General features: G+C 42.9%; 1 long non-coding RNA gene across 4 annotated transcripts in view; it reads right to left on the bottom strand.

Annotated features, from left to right (window-relative positions):
• The window catches only part of LOC145516782 (uncharacterized), a 253,157-nt gene that overhangs the window by 170,006 nt on the left and 65,857 nt on the right, over positions 1–17,294 (bottom strand). For 2 of the 4 annotated variants that reach the window (XR_014061762.1, XR_014061763.1), the window contains 2 exons: positions 13,038–13,163; positions 6,835–7,025 (listed from right to left, as the gene is read on the bottom strand). This is a non-coding gene — a long non-coding RNA (uncharacterized LOC145516782). Of the gene's footprint in view, positions 1–6,834; positions 7,026–11,614; positions 12,633–13,037; positions 13,164–17,294 lie in introns of those variants that run through there. The other 2 variants (XR_014061760.1, XR_014061764.1) reach the window with 2 other exon arrangements.

Genomic DNA, 17,294 nt, shown 5'->3' with positions numbered 1-17,294 from the left:
ACGTGAACCACGAACTTCCAGATATTCATGCTGGATTTAGAAAAGGCAGAGGAACCAGAGATCACATTGCCAATATCCATTGGACCATCGAAAAAAACAAGAGAGTTCCAGAAAAACATCTACTTCTGCTTTATTGACTACACCAAAGCCTTTGACTGTGTGGATCACAACAAACTGTGGAAAATTCTTCAAGAGATGGGAATACCAGACCACCTGACCTGCCTCCTGAAAAACCTGTATGCAGGTCAAGAAGCAACAGTCAGAACTGGACATGGAACAACAGACTGGTTCCAGGAACCAGGAAAGTTCCAAGAACTTCAGGAAAGGAGTACGTCAGGGATGTATATTGTCACCCTGCAAAATGCTGGGCTGGATGAAGCACAAGCTGGAATCAAGATTGCCAGGAGAAATATCAATAACCTCAGATATGCAGATATGAGAGTTAGACTATAAAGAAAGCTGAGCACCGAAGAATTGATGCTTTTGAACTGTGGTGTTGGAGAAGACTCTTGAGAGTCCCTTGGACTGCAAGGAGATCCAGCCAGTCCATCCTAAAGGAAATCAGTCCTGAATATTCATTGGAAAGACTGATGCTGAAGCTGAAACTCCAATACTTTGGCCACCTAATTGGAAGAATTGACTCATTGGAAAAGACCTTGATGCTGGGAAAGATTGAAGGCGGGAGGAGAAGGGGACAACAGAGGATGAGATGGTTGGGTGGCATCACCAACCTGATGGACATGAGTTTGAGTAAGCTCCAGGAGTTGGTGATGGACAGGGAAGCCTGGTGTGCTGCAGTCCATGGGGTCGCAAAGAGTCGGACACAACTGAGCAACTGAACTGAACTTGCGCAAGGGGAGTGGCTTACACAATGCCAGAAGGTAGAAATCACCTGGGCCAGCAAAGATGCTGTCTGAGCCCAGGCCTGGGTGCATCAGACACAGGTGTGTTCTATTTCAAATCCTCTCAGCCCCCACCTCTTACTCAAGCTACTGCTGCAGCAAAGCCCCAAGTCTTGATTCGCCTTACACAGGTGCCACCTGGCAGGGCTTTGCTCCGAGCCTGTGATGATGTCTGATACAGACCATGGTATTCCAAGGGGTAGCATGGGTGGACAGCAGTAGAGTGTTTCTTGAGCTCTATTTATAAGCAAAAATATAAAAGCTTAAGAGCTAGAGAAAAGAAAGCTGAAATTAGAGGCTACTATGGAAAAAATAAGGCCCTCTGCCTGGCTCCCAGGTAAGTTCATTCATAGACCCAGAGCCCACTGACTGAAGGGGAGGTTGCATCTCCTTAAAGAAAAGCCCTGGCCGTCCATCACAAGTATTAACAATAAGCATTCCCTCTGCCTTTCTCCAAAGTGACCTAGGGACACTTCCCAGAGTACTGTGTACCGGGGAAAGGGAAGTACAAAGTTGCTTCGACCTTAGGCTGCTATAAGAAATCATAAATGCCAGTTACTACTGTTTGTCTGATTAGAGAAGAAAGTACAGAGGACAGGTGATAATTGAAATTCCCACCCTGGTTCAAGTCACAGTGAAGCCAGTAGTTATTTCTCCAGTAACTGAGTTTACAATTGGGACAGGTAAACTTAGAAAATGGAAACCCCTCGTATCAGCTCCCTGAATTTTGAAGTTAGAGCCTTTAGGGTCATGTAGAAGGCCAGTGTGATTCTTACAGTTCTAACAGCTCTAGGTGATAGGCACACACAAAGCAAAATTAGATACCACCCATTTTCTTCACAGGTATCATTTGAGGGGGGATGAAAAGTGCTGAAGCCAGAACGAGCCCCAGGGGTGTGACGTGAGGCATACTGGGCACCCCAGGTATCTCTCCTCCCACTAGTTTACTTTTGTAAAAGCTAATTACCCCTGAGGAGAGTCAGACATTAATAGGAAACCAGTCACACCCTCTCTATCACCCATCAGAGGATCTTCTTGGCCTTACCTAGACACTTGCGTGATAATCTCAGGCCGCCACTGGTCTGCTCAGGGTAGTGCAGGGCAGGTCCACAGGTCGCCAGCAGGGCGGTACCAGGGCTCTCCCTTGGTGGAAGTCTGAATGTCAGCCTGCACAGCCCTTCCGCGCTAGCTTTTGCTCAGGTGCGAGGGGTGAGAGCCACACTGGCAGGTGTGGGAGCTAACCTGGCTGAATATCCTCACTCCTCAAAGGAGCCTCTCCTGTAACAAATCCCTCACCGTCGTTTTCATTCCCTCCAGGGATACCTCATAAAAGTCACCACACCCGGGGAGGCCTCAAGAATGGTGTCCTTAGCAGGAATGCACGGTCTTTCATAGCTCCTCCCAGCCCAGGTATAACTGATCAGTCAGGGTCATTTTTATCATCAGCAATTTCCAAGTAATGGAAATACAGTTTGCATTTTACCCTTAAGAGGTTGCCAGAGTAATGGCAGTGTGTGTGCGTGTGTGTGCGCACGCGCGCGCATGCACGCACTCAGTCATGTTCAACTCTTTGTGACCCTATGACTGTGGCCCGCCAGGTTCCTCTGTAAATGGGTTTTCCCAGGCAAGAATACAGGAGTGGGTTGCCATTTCCTTCTCCAGGGGATCTTCCTGACCCAGTGATCGAACCAGAGTCTCCTGATTCGGCAGGTGGATTCTTTACCACTAAGCCACCTGGGAAGCCCAACGTAGCTGTACAGCTACCCAAAGGGCAAGTTTTCATGTAGAAGGGAAAGCTTTGTTTACCCCTTACTTTAGCCACCCTGGCTAAAAAGCAGACTCTACAGATTCTGTCCTTTCTTCAGGACAGAGCTACCATAGCTGCAAGCGTGTTTCAACATCTTTGGGGAGCTGCACAGAAAGACATGGGTGGATGGAGAGGAATTCCAGAACCAGCTTTATCTCCTCCTTTGGTTTTTTTTTTTTTAAAAAAAAAAAAAAAACAAGCCCTATTTGAAGTTATGAGGCTGATGTTCTTGTTTGTTTCAAATAGGGAGGCTGCAGTGGCAACAAGGCAGACAAATCCCTTAGGGCTTCATCTGACACCAAAGATTGAGATGCTTGGACCTACTAAAGCAGAGTGTAAATGCCACCCTCTCTCTGCTGTGTCCTTCAAATCAGGCAGGACAATCTTACCCAGGTGGATCAGATCGTCTTCCTAGTGAGAGTGTGGGCCTCAAGAACAAGATTCTGTTCAACTTTGCTAAAAGGATTGCTGACTCTTTTCTCCTACTTTGAGTTACATTAAGAATAGGTCTTCTTCTCTCCCCTTGTTTGATGGGTGCCATCCCCTAGGAGATGAGAGGAGGCCAGGAACTCACTCTGCACATACATACTTCCAACTTTACAGGAGCCTGCCTTGTTGATTCCAAGAAACTTAATGTCCATGAGAAAAGTTTTGCCCTGAAAGAAGACCTCACCTCTTCCGCAGGCTGTGCAGCCAGCGAACCCTCTAGGGAGACTCGCGTGTTCACCTCCAGGGCCTGCTCTGTCCTCCTTACAGCCAAACTCACCCCTACAGCTTATGGACTGGCACCAACCCCATGGAGAAAACTCCGTTCTTTTCTCCCTCCGCAAGCCCCATATGCTTCTTTAATGAGTCTGGTGGTGCTTTGGTCAAGGGTCAGAGAGACAAGAACAGACTCAGAGGGGATGGGGGTGGGTGGGGGGATGAGGACAGATGAGCTGGCATCTGTGGGAGAAGGAGAGCTGTGCCGTGATTCCTGAATGAATTTATTTAAGGGCGGAGGTGGGGGAGATGAAATATAGGGCAGCCTGAGAGGACAGAGGGGGAGAATGAGGGAGAGAGAGCAGATGTTGTGAAAGATACTCTTTCATGTTTCCTGCACACTGGCAATCTGCAGATGTATGTTGGCAGGGCTACAGTCAGGGAACAGAGGGAGGCTGGAGTTTACACATCTGGAAATCATTTGGCAGGGGGCAGAGTTCAAACGCTTTCTGCCTCAGCCGCTTGCAGACCTTCCTTGCCACGTGGGCTGTGGCTGGGTGAGGGGCCACCACGCACAGAGTCCCTCCAGCCTCACTCTGGGCGGAAGCCCCACCTAAGCTGGTGGGGTTTGCCTCTGCATCGGTGCAGTCACGCGGAAAAGTTGAAATGCTGATAAAAAGAGCGAACGGGACCGGGGGGAAGGACAGGAGCAAAGCAGAGAATGCACCACAACGGAGAGAACCCTGGCTGGAAATCAAGAAACAAAATGTACTTGGACCGAATCCAGAGCGTGAGTTAACTGGAGAGCAAAGAACACCATTCAGTGGAGGGGAAGAAAAAAAAAAAAAAGACTCCTCTGCTGCATAGTAACACCCAGGGATCATGCTCCTGCCACATTTACTTTTCTCAGAAATCCCTGTCCATATCGCCTTCATTGGTTTCAGGAATGTGGAGGGCCCTCTTGATCCTGAAGGAATTACTCCCTTTGGAAGGATTTATGGGGTTCTGCAAGGAGTCAGCAGGGTCTCCCAGGACCGGGTCATCACCCCACTGACCCAAAGCCTCTGCTGCCACTGGGAGACGGGGTCCTCCCTCCCAAAAGGGGCAAGGTCAGCTCGGGTGTTTAGCTTCCCTCTGAGGAGAAACACATCCCTGGTGAACTTGTGTCCCAGCTCAAAGATCCTGCCACGCTCAACTGAGCAGACATGCTGGCTGCAGCTGCTGGCGGGCAAGGCGCAGGGCGCCACGTGGCCTGAGTGGGCGGTGAACGCACAGGGAGTGGTCCTGAGTTAAAGGCACATGGGCTCACCCAGGTGGGGTAATAAGGTCCAGGACCTCAGAAAGATCGGTGTCCACCTGGGGAGGGAACAGAGCACATGAAAAGACGAGTTACAAAATACAACCGAATGGAATAAAAGGCCAAATGTGAGATCAGACACACTCTGATGGATCACTTCATAATCCCCACCTCCACCCCAAACCTGTTTTAACCTCCTGTCTCCTCCACCTTCCTGGAAGTCTCTGCCTTCCCTGAGGCTGCCCGTGCCAGAAGCCGTCCTTACTCCCCCTCAGCTCATGTCCGTGTGGCCGCAGGTCCTTCTGATTTATGCCTTCACATCTTTTCCACGTGTCCATCACCCTCAGCATCTCTAGCCTGAATCAGTGCTGCTCACCTGAACCAGTCTCACTGCTGCTGATCTTATCCCCTAAGTCCACACTCCAAGTTCTCGGTCTGAAGGGAAATCTGAGTGTGTCACTTCTCTAACTGGTTCAGCAGTCTTCCACAGCTTTCAGGATAAAGCTCAGCCTGAAAAGCATGACACACAAAATCGTCATGACCTGGTTTTTGTTCACGTTCTGAACCTCATCTTCAGCGGTGCGATCAGAAATGTTTAACAACCGGGCCTCCAGACACACCATGGGTCATCTCACACGACACACTCCCCCGAGCAATGAAGTTCTTCCAACTCCCTGGCCATATCCACGTCTCTCCCTCACCTGGGCCTCTGCACCTCTTTCTCGCTCTGCCCAGAAACACCTTCCTCCTGCCTCTCCCCCATGCTTGCACCCTCCAACCCATCCCTGCCAACCATCATCCTTCCAGACCTGGTTTCCACCAGGAAGTCAGCTCTTAGCAGTCGTGTCCGACTCTTTGCCACCCCATGGACTATACAGTCCATAGGATTCTCCAGGCCGGAATACCTGAGTGGGTGGCTTTTCCCTTCTCCAGGGGATATGCCCAACCCAGGGATCGAACCCAGGTCTCCCGCACTGCAGGCAGATTCTTTACCAGCTGAGCCACAAGGGAAGCCCCTTAGTAAGCACAGGAGCCACCAAATGCTGCCTTGTAACTGTGCTGGCAGGACTGTTACTGTATCAGGCACCTTTGAGGACAGAACTATTTTTATTTTTGCATCCACATTGCCTCCCACACTTTCTGGCACATAGTAGGTTTTCAGTAGTCACTGAAATACAGAATATAAACACTGCTAGTTTTTAACTTACTACTTACACTCTACCCTCTGGTAAAAAAGATTCAAGGTTGTGAATGAATGCTATAAGCCTTTTCCACAAACACAGGGCTCTGGGAAGTACAGAAGTCAGAGTGGCCAGAGAAGACTTCTTGGAGTAGAGTTGCCATAATCAGCAAATTAAAATACAGGATGCCCAGTGAAATTTGACTTTAAGGTAAGTGATAATTTCTTTTTTTTGTAAGTAGTTCCTATGCAACATTTGCAAAATACTTATAGTAAACAAATATTCATTCACCTGAAATGCATATTGAACTGGGCGTCCTGTATTTTATCTGGTAACCCTATCTTTGAAGAGGCTGCATTTGAGCAAGAACTTGATGGATGAGTCAGATTTAGAAAGGGCAAGAGAAGGGGGACTGGTTTTTTCTCACTGGAGACTGGTGGGAGGGGAGATGAGCCAAGTGCATGGAGACCAGGACCTGCAAGGACTTTTCAGACTGCTCTTGTTGGAGCATGAAGTTGGTGCTCCCAAACGATGAGAGGCTGAAATGGAGGAGAATGTTGAAATTGAAATTGAAATGGAAGTGATCAGAGAGAGAGGACCACTGCCATTATTTAGATATTTGTTCAGTTTAAAAGTCCTGGCCCAGAGGCGATTGGAAAAAAGGACAGGAAGAAAGGGCAGATTTCTAAGTATGTTGGGGGATGGGAAGGAGATCTAAGGAATCCACAAAGACTTAAGACTCAAGAGGATAAGCCAGATAAGAAGGGGCAGGCAGAGGAGGATGAGCTTCATTTGGACCAAATGACACTGATGTGAAAGTAGGACCCACAAGGAGGACTGAATACTAAGTAGGAGATGAGATGCTAGGGCCTTGGTGTGACAGTGGTCGTGGAGTGTTCCTACATACCTCACAGGGATGGTCTGCAAGGGTTCTCAGTCACTTACATGCTCCACGTACATGACAGAGGAGGACTTATGGGACTATCATCACAAATAGCCACGGCAGTGTGACAGATCACTAATATGCTCCTGTGTTCGATGACTCCTCCTCATTCCAGGCCTTCTCAAGAGTCCACCAGGCCACTCGTGAGATATCTCACTCTTCTGTTTCATGAAGGAATGATCGATGCAGTTCACTGCAAGACATTCAAAGACAGAAAAGGGCATTTCCCCACTAAGTTACCTAAATGTATTGTAAAGTCCAAATTTAATACACTTCAAATCTGTGCCTGACCAGAGCAAATTGTCTATCTATGTGAAATTAGCAAAAGGTCAGTCCGTGAATATGAAAATACTTTGAAAATCATACTGTTCTATACAAACCTAAGGATATTATTCATATAAATGGAGTATCTAAAAGATAACAGACAGTAATCACCTAGATATCCAAAATTATGTTTGCGTATTGCTAGATGTCTGGATATTTCAAGACATCAAATTCAGTCCTTTCCCTAATATTACCCATGTCCTTCTTGTCTTATTTTTACATAGTACTTATCACCATCTATCATACCCTATATCCCGTTCAGTTCAGTTGCTCAGTCATGTCTGCCTCTTTGTGACACCATGGACTGCAGCACGCCAGGCTTCCCTGTCGATCACCAACTCCTGGAGCTTGCTCAAACTCATGTCCATTGAGTCGGTGATGCCATCCAACCATCTCATCCTCTGTCGTCCCCTTCTCCTTCTGCCTTCAATCTTTCCCAGCATCAAGGTCTTTTCTAATGAGTCAATTCTTCGCATCAGGAAGTTTCACTTCAACATCAGTCCTTCCAATGAATATTCAGGACTGATTTCCTTTAGGATTGACTGGTTTGATCTCCTTGCTGTCCAAGGGACTCTCAAGAGTTTTCTCCAACACCACAGTTCAAAAGCAGCAATTCTTCAGCGCTCAGCTTTCTTTATAGTCCAACTCTCACATCCATACATGACTACTAGAAAAACCATAGCTTTGACTATACCTAGTCCCCATATGGAATACCTTATTTTGTGTTTCCCCTGATTACCCACAAGACTGTATGAGCATTGAGGGCAAGAATTTATATCTCTTTTGTTGATGGCTACACTTCTCCATGCCCAAAGCAAAGTTTATCTCTGACTGAGTGAATTCACTTCAGTTTTCTAAGGGATGATTAAGTTTATGTAAATATATCTTGATTGCTAGGAAGTATCCTAAAGACAAACATGAAAGAAATATCCAAATTACAATATCCATTGTTCTACAACTGGGTATCAAACAGTCATGCGAAGTCACTAGGACACCCTACCATGTAAACTTGATTGTCCTAAAAATAAGACACATGTAGACCAATGCTAAGTTCTTCCTGGTAGCAGACACTACAGGCATCTCAGGTGACCCACAAGAGTTAATTTCCCACCCTTAGTATGGATCTTGCTAAGCTCAGCTATTTGATAGCTCTTCTCATGTCCCTAGAGGCCTCAGGTCCTCACCATACCCCTGCTGAGGATTGATTCAACAAAGGCCCCTTGTGGACTGTGCCTTCCCCCCTCTTCCTCAGACAGTGTGTTTGTCTCAATCTGGAGAAGAGAGCCACATTTTAACTCCAATTCTAGAGCTCTGCACATCTATTTGATCCTCTGGTTTTTCTTACACAGTTCATTCCTCTGTTGTTGGTAGCAATCCTAACTGTCTTAGAGGGATGACTGGACATCACTTTGCACATGGTGTTCTGCAGAGTAAATGCAACAAAAAGGATCGCTGCTCAGCTTCCCAGCATGAACTGGCATCCCTGATGTAGACAAACACACAAAAAAATACACCGCAGCTGAGGCTCAGATGAGCCTTGAAAGGCAACCAGCTGCACTCTTAAACCCAGCTGGTATGTGTCCTGGTTAAATAACGGAACAGACTGGCAAGTCTCAGAGAACTCAGTGCTGAAGTCCAGAAGGCTGTCATGTCTGTGTGTGTTTGGCATCCCTGGGAGGCAGGAGGATGGCGGGGAGAAAGATTCAATAGCAAGATGTTAAGGAAGCTGGAGGTGTCGTAACTAAGAAAGACCCTACTAAATAGCTGACTCCCTCTTGGAGTCTAGTTTTAAGGAGACGGCTGGAAATTAGCAGTGAGAGGTGGGCCACAAGGCCCACAGGGGGCATACTGGAGAATCATGGATGGGGATGTCTGAATCCCAACAGGTCACGGAGGAAACCTCACGTGCCACTCACCACTCCCTCCATCCACTCTGTCTTCTCTCATGTGTGGAGCAACTGACCACCCACAAAGAGCCAAAGAGGAGGTGCGCTGCTGTTCCCTCCAACCTTGGGGGACTGTCTCCTGCAAGCTCTCCTCTTCCTCTGGAAAGTCATCCAGCTCCACAGAGCCCAAGAACCCTTTCTCCTTCCCACCCTGTCCTCAGCAGATCCATGCAGTGTTCCTTTGGCCTCCTAATTACTGCCAGACGCAAAGCTGATGGGCTGGCCTTTATAGACACTATTACTGCCAGATACTCTTCCCTTCACTGTCTGTAAGCCTGTCTCTATTTAAGCCCTAATCCTTTTTGCCATTTTTGACCTAGTTCCCATTATTTTATATTTTTCCATATTAAGTTAAATAAGCCACTTGTCAGCCTGCATATATCTTATTGAATCCAGCTCTTCTTTTGTGACTCAAATGAATGCCTAATGGAAAAAAAAAAACAAACAAAACTGCACCGGCCAGTTCCAGGGATTTATCCACTTTCTTACCAGCATAAAGGACTAGATGGAAAATCCCTTTAAAAATGCTGGTGATGTTCCTTAACTAGGCAGAGAGAGACTGTAACTCACTACCATCCTACTGTCTGCAGTCTTCAGGTGGACGAATATGTTTAAATATATCAAAAAATAGTTAATGAGCATGGACGAAGCACTCCTTACAACTGGGATAGCTACCCATTCTTCGATGAAAAACTGACAACAATGGATGAATGTGTTTCACAGATAAGGAGAAAGAAGGAACTGAGCAAGAGAAGAAAAGGAGAGTGAGGAATCAAAAGCACAACAGACACCCACGTGAGGCACAACTGACCCTCCCTCCGCATCTTAAGCCCCATGGAACTGTATGTGAAACCAAACAAAAGCCAAAAAGGCTCCACTTTAGAAAATATTATTTCTTGAAACATGCATGCCATGACCACAGGTCTGAACAGAGATACCTTTCCTCTCGTGATAAATAATCCACAGGCTGGCACCCGCCCTCTTCCTAGCATGTTTCAGAAGGAATTACATACACTGTGTTTGTACCACAAACTCTTTGCACCAAACCAAACTTTTCAAGGCTCTCTCTGTTGCTTGAATATGCTCTATCTTGTTTGTCCATCATTTAGGGAAACATTAAGACTACTTAGTGGTGTTTTCATGTGCTATTCTTAGTCTATTTTTCTCCTCCAAAATCAAGTCGTTTCACAGCTGACCAGCTGAGACTGAAGAGCACGTGGAACTCTCAGAGATCGCACCCAGAAACAGTAATGTCCAGGTGGTTTTATAATCTTGGCAAGGAGTGCTGACTGCCTTGTGCTGACTGCCTTGCCCTGGCTGGTGGCAACCTGCCTTGCACAATCCAGAGACCATGTCAGGGACAGGTGAAAAATAAAAAATAAAATTGACTGGTTTTGACCCTCCAAGAAGAGGAGCTGATGCTTATTTTTTCAATTCTCATTGAATTGTAGAATCAATCCTTTCTATTTTGAAGGAGCAGTTTTCATTATTGATAAAATACCAACTGTAAAAAATAAAGTACATTAACTCTGCCAGAAATATGGTATGCACTTTTCAATGCATTACTTTAACACAACCATCTTTCAGCTTGGTATTATTATGATGTACATTTTATAAGAGGAAGCCTGGGATTTAATTAGCTAACCAGTTATCAATGGACACTTAGTGGATATGCACAGATTCAGTTGAACTCAGAGAACATGATCTTGGCTACAGTCCTTTAAAATACTTTCATGATGGAAATGTTTTTTAAATTAGATATGTAAAAAGGAGAGCAAAAACAATTTTCACCACACTCAGAAACAACTTGATAAAACCTCTTTTACAAACTTTGTACATACACCCCCAATTTTTTTAAAAAAATGAGACAGAGATCATACTTAACATACTGCTGTAAAAGTTTTGTATTTTCATTTGAAATATATTGTGGAGGTCTTTTTATGTCAATAAATACACTTCTACCCTATCATATTTAATGACTGTTTTCCATTGTTATCCCTATACCATAATGTATGTAATCCATCTTCCTTTTGGACATTTTGGTTCTAATACAGAATGCTGTGATAAATAATCTAATAGATAACTTCTTCACACATCTTTAAATCTCTGAGATAAATTCTTAGAAACAAGATATACAGTTTTTACATATTGCCAAATTGCCTTGGGAAATGTATGAATTTTCATTCCTGTCAAAATTGTATTAAATCATCCTCTTCCCCCACCATTACCAGCATTGGATATTTTATCATCTTTGCCAATTTAAAAAGGGAAATAATAAGATCTCACTGATGTTTTAGTTGCTCTTTCTTAATTAGTTCTGCCGATGGAACGCTCTTCTTTTTTGGTATTTGTATTAGTCCTTTTGTGAAATCTCCACTTATGTGAATAGCTAATTTTTACTTCACAGCTCACTAGATAGCAATCACTTGCCAAAATAATGTGTCAAATATATTTTCCCAATTTTTTCATTTGTTATTAATTTTTTTAGTTTTTTAATAAAAAATGTTCACAATTTTTCTTTTCTTTTTTGGTTTCTGTCATTGATATCATCCTTACAAAGAACCTCCCCCTCCTTCAAGATTATTAAAAACACTTAAATTTCCTTATTGTACTTCCAAAGGATTTTTTCACTTTTAAATGTTTAATATCTATCATTTCTTGGTATAAAATATAGCTTATTTCTTATAATTTTTAAACCAAATGTCTAAACACCATTTACTAAATGATTTATAAAATCATACCTCATTTGTAATTTTTTATTTTATACCAAAACTTTATATATTTAAGTTTATTTCTAGAATTGTTGTTCTACTCCATAGATTTTTTTTTCTTCTGATTCCTATGCCATTATTATCTGTTCTAGTCATTACAGCTTTATAAACCACATCAATGTCTCAGAGGGCAATTCTCCCTTCATTATTACCAACTGTTTATTCATTCAAATGGATTTAAAAGATACCCCTTCAGTTTCAGGAAAATGGGGGATTGTGGTTAGAACTGTGTTGTACCATTAGAATAATTGGAAAGACCTGAAGCCTTACAATTTGATTAAACTGTTCCTTCCTGGAACAAGCAAAACATGTCTATTTAATTCAAGTTTTCTTAATAATGCATTTATTTTCTTCATATATTATAATGTATCCTATTATATGAATGGAATCTTCTCCCAATTACATTTAACAATTAGCTATCATGAAACTTAGACTTATACAGCTGAACTCTAAGCCATTCTCATTCTTTTAAGGATAAAGTTGATGCCAAAAAATACTAATTGTCATTTAAAAGTCATTCATTTCAGTGAAGGAGGTGAAAAATACAAACTTACAGCTACAAAATAAACAATTTGGGGGGATAAGATGTACAGTGTGGTGACTGTAGTTAATAATACTGAATTGTATATTTGAAATTTACTAAAAGTAGATCTTAAAAGTTCTTATCACAAGAAAAAAGACACTTGTCACTATGTGTGGTGGAGATAGATATTAACTAGACTTACTGCGGAGATCATTTCAAATCATCATGTTGTACATCTGAAAATAATATAATATTATGTAATAATGATACCTGACTTTTTTTAAGTCACCTATTTTATTTGTAACTCAACTTAGTATATAAAGGAATCAGCTAGTTCCAAAGACTGTCTCCAGGATGTATCCCTGAACAGTCCACTCCTCCCCATCTCCACAACCACTGGTCAAGGCACCAGCAAACTTCGCCTGGGCTATTGTTATTATAATTTTGTCACTGGCCCTCCACAGTTCCTGTTTTAATTCATTCTTTGTATTTCACAAATGAACAAATCATATCACAACCCTGCTTAAACTCACTCTCCCCACCCGACTCCAGCCCAGGCATCTTTAATCTAAGTACCTTACTGGGGCCCACAAGGTCTATGGGATCCAGGCCCCACATCCCTTTCCAACTGCATTTCCTACCTGTTCTTTTCTCAGCACTCTTCACAACCCTTGCCTTCTTTCAGCTTCTCACGTCACCGTCCCCTCCTCAGGGCCTTTCTGCAAGCTCTTCCTCTCCCTGGGAGCTCTTCTTCTAGATGGCCACTCCTGCTGATCATTTGAAGCTCACATTAAGTGTCACGCTCAACAAGGTCCTCCCTGTCCGTTCAGTTTAAAGTAGACTCCATCACTCTGCTATCGCATCCTCCTGTTTTATTTTTCTAAAACAATTTACCATGAAATGTTGACTTATTTATTTGCATAGTGTGTATGTTCTCCCCTCAATTTGTCTCCCCACATTCCCACCTTGAAGGCAAAGTTTCGGAAGAGTCATAATTTCTATCTAAACCACTACTGCATCTCTAAGGACTAGATGAATACTTGGCACAGAGCAGGTGCTCAGTAAAAATTTGTGAAATGAATGAATAAATGAACAACCTAAGGCCTTGTGAATCATGGTGAACAGTTTGGTGCAAGCAACATGCATTTTATAACCAAATAGACCTATGTTTGATTCTCAGTCTCAATCCTTAGCTAATTTGAGCCCTTGGGAAAAATACTCAAAGTCTTAGAATATTGCTTTCTTTAGTTATAAAAATGGAGTGATTAGTTACTGCCTCATATGATTGGTTTGAGAATTAAATGAAAAAATGTATAAAGCACTAGCACAATTCCTGGTACACAAAACTCAAGACAAGTTAGTTCTTTGCCCATTCCTGAGCTACTTCCACTCACCAACTAGTATCTTTGTCTATGTTACAGCTGGGGAGCTATGGAATTTAGTGCTCAGAGAGCCTCAATATTAAACAAGACTTGAAAATTGGGTAAAAAAAAAAAAAAGAAAGAAAGAAAGTGAATGCTACCATCTGGGATGGGTCTTTGTTCCAACTAGCTTTCTGAGATTCAGAAGGAATAGACTGTTCAGCAAATTATTCCCTGCCCTAAGTTGGAACATGGAGTTAAAGACAAGGACAATTGAGCAAGTCAACAAAAAATTTATTTTGCTACAAATCAACATAGTTTGGGTCTCTAGTCTTAATGCCACATTAGGGGAACATACTCATTAGTAAGATGTCACATAGTATACTGGAATTATAAAAGGAGCATTAAACATAATCCCCAATGGAGGATCCAAAATTCAAATAAATTGGTGATTGTGATTTGCTAGAGCAAGTTCACTAAGTTTCCAAGTGCCTCCAACATCAAGGGAGTACATAAATTATACAAGGCTATAAAGTCTGACACAGCAAAAGTGGTTCATTCTGAAAAAAGGAAGTGAATTCTTTGACCTTGACTATCAAAACACCATCACTGATTTTTCTATACTTTCCTTTGGAGTTTACAATTGAAAAGTCACTTCATTTTGTTTCTCTTTTATTTATATTTTGAGGGATTAAGCCCATGGATACAAATTTTCTACCTTAGAAAGGGTCAGCAAAAATGCCAATAATCTCAGTTTCTGTCACCTTCCGAATCACGAGGGCCCTACTTAGGATTAGGGCTCACTCTACCTGAAATACTACCTGGAAAGTAATGGACCAAAATTACACATCATCTGCTATTACAAATAGATTGTATGAGCCTGTTGTTTTGTATTTTGGTTTCTGCTGTTTTGGGAATATGTTGTTCAAGCGTATATTGGGAAAACATACGCAGCATATGCTTTCCCAAGAGAAGGGCCAGCCAGCACCAGAGAGGAGTACAAGTGAAGCTCAGGGACTCAAAACATGCACTTTGGAGCACACTACTGAATGTGAACCCCTATTCCACATGGAATAGAGACCCCAAAGACCCTAAAAAAAGCAATATTCTGAGACTTTGAGTATTTTTCCACATCTTACTAGCTGTGAGACCTCAGGCAAATTATTTAGGCTTTCTGTGCCTCTGTGTTCTTGTCTGTAAAACAGAATGATAAAAACAGTATCTACGTTGTAGGGTTGTAATGAGGAGTAAATGAGAATGTGTAAGAAACTCAGTAAAGCTTGCTAAAATCTTTATGTAATTCAATCATAACTCAAAAAATAGTTTCAGTGCTTCTGTTCCGTGAATATGTGTTTTCAGAGGGAAGGGAAGGGATAATCACCCCCACCACCAGAGGGGTGATGAACAGGGACTCTCTTCACCTTTTCCCACCTTGTCCCAGAAGGTGTAAGAGGTAAACATGAGTTGCCATACTTTTATTAAATGAAAAACTGATATAAGTGAAATGAATTAAAAAAGCCAATCCTATTCACTTTAAAAATCAAAGAAGGATGCTGAAATGCAACCCTAGTTCTCGGGTTTCTAGGTCTCCCTGCCTCTATCTACAGGCATCGTTATAAATCACGGTCTGTTTCCAGGGCACAGATTCTGAAGGTAAGGATTGGTAAGTACAGGATATCAAAATCTCCACCTTCTGAGGCCACCACGGAGTTGAAAGAAGTCAAATAAGACAATATTAGTCTAATACTGAGAGCAGAAGGCTTCAGCATGAAAAGAGCCCTTTAAGCTCTTTAGAGTGTCAGTCTGGCGTGCCCTGCGCCTCATCGCTCGCTGCCTTGCTGTGTCTTACCTTTGCCCACTAAGTACTGGGTGGTCTCTTTGAAATCTGAAAATAATTTTCAGTATATTCCATGAGAGCAGCCTGTCTGCTAAGAGAAAATTTAAATAAAACTTCTGAATAGCTTTCTTTACCAAGAGCCGGGGATGGCTTTAAGACTAAAGTCTCTAAGGGGGAAGAAGAAGTGTCATTTGTGAACCGAACCTGGGTAACCACCACAGAGGGCTCTTCAAAGATTTCGGGCCAGTCCAGATGAGCTACGGCTCTCTGGCACCCAGGGCAGACTCTTCTAACCAGAGGATAATTCTAGAAAGTGAGAACAAAGACAACCTCTCCCCATTCATCACGATTGTAATAATGAAGAACCATAATGACAATGGTAGGAGAAAGCAGAGAAAATAAAATGTTACAAGACAGAGAGGCTGTTAGGAAAACTGCATACTGATCATTTTTCTTCAGGACACACCATTGAGAAAAATTAAGTCTTTAACCTCTGATGGCTTCCTGTGGCCAAGCCACAGAAATCTAATTGAGAGACTCAGGTCCACAGAAATCTGCTGTCTGGTCTGGCTATAGAATCATATTATGATAAGCCTTTGACTTGATTACTGTAAGAAACAAAGGATTGTTGCTACGACATCATTATGCAGACTGCACACCCAAACGATACTTTTCTAATCTTTATTCACTGGTCTCTCCCCCTATTATCTCTAACAAGCAGATGAAGGAGAAACCTCAAGAGACACTGTATTCTGTTTGATTCTGGGGGAGTTCCAAATGCATTTTGTATTTCCATTGTAGAAAAGACACAGAACTGAGTGGTGTGTAAAAGATAGAAGGGCAATGACTTCTGGGCCAGCATGTAATATTACTGACATTATAATACTCTTTCTATCTGCAGGGTTAGTAAAGATGTTGGAACCACAAAGACTTCTCACGATTATATGCTTGCTGCTCTTTCTATCTGCCCATTGCACATTCTGAGACAGTTAGAAGTATATCTTTCCGTTTGCCCACAAAATGTAGCTCCAGTAGTATCCTACAGAATAAACCCTAGCCAAGGGATGGGGTCTCAGCACAATTTCATACTTTTTCTTTCTCTGGCTACGAGCAAGTGTAAACAACTTGACAAGACCTGCAGGCTTTCAGAGAAACAAGAGGCGCCTAAAAATCTGTCTCAAGTCTCCCTCCTGTTCTCCATTAGAGTAACTTCATTCACTGTTGCATAAACCTCTACTTCTCTTCATCCAAAAAAACTCTCCGTATGAAAAATGAGCTGCTTGGGCATTCCCTAACCGTTCCAGGACAGACAGCACAGCCCTCGCCCTCTTGACCAAACAGAGCTTCTGTCAGAAGCATCACTTCCTGTTACAGTGATCTCTTTGCAACTCTGTCTTCCCAGCTTGGCATCTGAAACACTAGAGGCAAGCTCAGTTCTCAGCTCTCAAGAAATGATCTCCAAATAAATGAATGGATGAACAAATGAATCAACTAAAGATGGGAACTAAACTGTTAGGAAGCCTAGGAACATGGAATGTTGACACCTGCTAGGAGTACAATTCTCTCATTAAGTATGAAGTTGAGGTTGCAACTGAAAATAAAGGACTCCCAGAGAAGCATGATAACATTTGACAGATCAAAAGTATGCAGCATTGGTTGTATTAGCTTAATCTTCTGTGACATGCAGTTTACATAGTCTG

Source organism: Giraffa tippelskirchi, chromosome 8, assembly GCF_054371585.1.
Source record: "Giraffa tippelskirchi isolate mGirTip1 chromosome 8, T2T-mGirTip1v1.2.pri, whole genome shotgun sequence".
Classification (NCBI taxonomy): Eukaryota; Metazoa; Chordata; class Mammalia; order Artiodactyla; family Giraffidae; genus Giraffa; species Giraffa tippelskirchi.
Note: the sequence above shows the minus strand (reverse complement) of the source record. Positions and strands in the feature narration are given on the sequence as shown.